The following is a 3,511-nucleotide window of genomic DNA, read 5'->3' as shown; positions in this document are numbered from 1 at the left end:
GGTACCAGAGTTAGTGCATGAGACTCGCGAACGACCGCTGCAAGCGCGAGCGAAATCAGAAAAGAGAGTCGAAGCACGTGACCACGCTTGTATTCTATGAAATTGTACAAGTGCGCGTTTTTGTAGTTTTTCGTATTCAAACAAAAAACGATTATGCAATTGGTGAAATACGTAATGTTATAATGGAAGTAAAATAAAGGTACAAAAACGCCACAATTTCACCTGCATTGTTTTGTTGTTTGTTCTGTAGTTGCACTTGGCTGCTGAGTTGAAATTACTTCATTGCCGATCGAGAAGACAGTGTCGGTGTCAGTTTGCTTGTTGAAATCTCCTCCCTTCTACCTGTGCTCAGGCAGCTCAGATTGACTCCAAGCTATCTTCTAAATGAACCCGTATCTCATGGACAGACTTAAAACTTACGAATGGTGCCAGCCTCCGCCGTGTTAATTAAACTATCGTAGTTGAAACTCGGTATTCACATAATGGAGTTGAGTTTTCGAAAGTTAGGACGTGTCCCTGATGGGCTGAAGCAATCGTGCAATTGAGTTAAATGGACCAGTCCAGACTTTAATTCCCATTCAGGCGTATCGGCGTCGCAGCGATGCCGGCAAATTATCCCACAGGACTTTCAGCAAGGGACATGGATTCTTCAGTGAACAATGGAAGTTGGTGTGCTGAAAAAACGCGAGCGTGGATCAAACCGATTTTTGGTTTAATCATATATGCAACATAATGCAACTTTTTGGCGTGAAACGTTTTGTTTCATTCGGATACGTTTTGTAGCTGATAGGATTGTGCGGATAATGGCCACCATCGCAGTCCCAGTCTGATCGGTCCGTGAAAATTCACGCCAAAAACTCCAGGCCCCGTGGGCAGCGGGCACACCGGACCGTGGTTGCGAGGAAAGCAATATATTTACGAGCCATCCAGTTTATTAGGAAGGCCCATTAGTTGATGGGCTAAGTATGATATAATCCTTATTGCGAAACCTCCATGCTGGATCCTTCTGTTGAAATTTGAGTTACGGCTTTGCTAAAATTGTACTGTTTTATACTCACGGCTGTTTGGACAAGCGAAGCTTTGTTCTCTTCTCAGGATACAGTGCAGCCTGAATGATCTCTGTGTGTAATGTATTTTCCAGACGCTCGCACTTGATGACACTTGTGGTGGTGCACAACCCCCTGCAGTTTTTTGCAAAATAGCCTCCTGTACATTCGTGGTGGAGGCTTATTCTTCTAGATTTTTTCAAAATTTCGAGCACGAGAGCTCTCCTTGCTTCCCTGGGTTATCCATTATAGGCGGCTTCTCACAGTATTCGGACAAACAAGATGCAGTTTTTCAGCGTGCTCTCGCCAGGTGTGGAAATGTGGTGGCGTTAAATCGTGCACCTGAACTTTTCAAGCAGTTTTCAGTTTCAGAAAAAGACTTTATCATCCTCTGTGCACTATAAAGGAGGCCCGTATTGCAACAAATTCATTGAGAACCACAAATTTCCTTTCAACGGGCGGAGATTCTGCCCTACAGTTTTGTGAGCTGAGTTTGCGGTTTTGTTTTACTTGTGTTCTGTAGATTTCGGAATTGCTTCAGTGGTCCTACTGTTTTCTGGGGACTCCGTTTTTTTGTGGAGGGAGTTAAACGTCAAACAGCTGAAAGCGCTTTGAGCCAATCCGAGCGGGTTGTAGCGTAAAATGCGGTGTAGTCAGTGGACAGCGCAGACAAAAGTAATTCCAGGCAGCATTATCCAAAACCAGTGGACACACCACAAAACCATTAACGCGGTACAGTCTAGATGCATGTTGCAAGACCCTCAAGAACTACTCTCTGAACATAACCCGCTCTGGGAAACCGAACAAGGAAAATATTAACGGCCAACACAAGATTTTACCCTTGGAGGCGGTGCCCGATTGCACAACTCTTATGGGGTCCCTCTCGATATCTTGAACAGAGTTCTGCAAGCTCTCATTAGTAGTGCGGTAACAAGAAGTGTTAGAGAACTGTGGGGAGGGAAGAATGGTGAGACATGTACATACATTCCAATGAGGACAACAGGTCGTCTTGGCGTTAGCAGAAGACCGCTGAATTTTCGCCGGACTCTCACTAACACAATTGACCGTAGCACACATTGACGCCTGTGTTTCATTCGGTATCCGGGGTATAAGATTATGGTCCGCCACAACTTATAGGGCAGAAATAAATTCTGGACAGCCAAATACCGGTTTCACCCTTCTCCAGACTCACCCAGTAGGCCTATTCCTCGAACTTCTACAGAGCTTATCTCTTACCGCAACACCAGTTTTACACATGAGGCAATAAACACTGAGTCTCACATTAATCGTGTGCTAAGGAGAGACTTTGAGAAAAACCACCTAAATTTATCGTTCTCAACAGTATTTAGCTTACTTCGCTGTACACAGGCTTCCGGTTGCATTATCTGGAATGACACTCGAGGTATCGAAACATGAGAGGTCTTTGTGAGGCACATTCGATTGAGGAATGCCATAAATAACCAGGTCAGCTGGCTTCAAATTAGTCCCTTCTCAACACTGCGCCAATCTGCAAATAAGTGTTCATTGCTGTTCATTTAAGAAGTAGGTAGGATGAAAGTTCAGAGGTTAAGCCTATCTGATGAGACTCCAGAAGGTCTTCAGAGTCCTGTGTAGGAATGTGAATGGATAGCTGTCTTTAGTGAGTGGCACTGAGACCAGTCTACGAAACAGGCAGTGCCAAGGATTGCTGCATCAAATCCGGAGACTAGACACGCAAGTGAATCACACTTAACCTTGGCGGAGACAACGTCGTTTGTAGTGTAGTTGGGAGAGGTAAGTTTTAGGATATTGGATACAGTGAGATCAAGCTTAGTGGGTATGTCAAACAGGCGGAGAATCACACCCGGTGGTAGATTACCGGGACCACGTAGTTTAGTCTGGAGTCAAAACAAATCGACTATAGTTAAGTTGAGGAGACACTTGTGTCAACGATTGAAATGGAGCTTAAACAGAGACCTATCGTGGAGAGTGGAAATTTGTTCCTTGTTAGCTCCATCACTTCTTGGTCCTCAAGTGCCATGTTACACCATACACTAGACCGTTGCTCCACAAGAATCAAATAAGATGCACAGTTGAATGCCCCCGGCTGTTTAAGCCGGACGTTTTTATGATACGAAGCTGTGGATACCATATTCCCAGGTAGACTTCCATATATGGACCACATGCGTCAGAAGGGTAACCAAAAGATTTGCACTACGCCTGCAGAACTTACAAGATTTGAATCCATCCCTAAATATCTCTAAACTCCCGATAAAGTAACTTGATTCTGCCCCTGCTTCAGCCCGAAGTACTTTTCAGACAAACAGCTTTTCTTCCATCATTCCCTGATATCGGATTGGAATGGAAGAACTCGGGCTTTACACAACACGGGATCAACCATATAAACGCGCAGAAAACCAATGTGTTTTAGTGTTATATCTAACTGTTGTCCACACTCCAGTACCTAGTGCCGAAAAAACTCGCCG

This window comes from Opisthorchis viverrini, assembly GCF_000715545.1.
Source record: "Opisthorchis viverrini unplaced genomic scaffold opera_v5_20, whole genome shotgun sequence".
Classification (NCBI taxonomy): Eukaryota; Metazoa; Platyhelminthes; class Trematoda; order Opisthorchiida; family Opisthorchiidae; genus Opisthorchis; species Opisthorchis viverrini.
Note: the sequence above shows the minus strand (reverse complement) of the source record.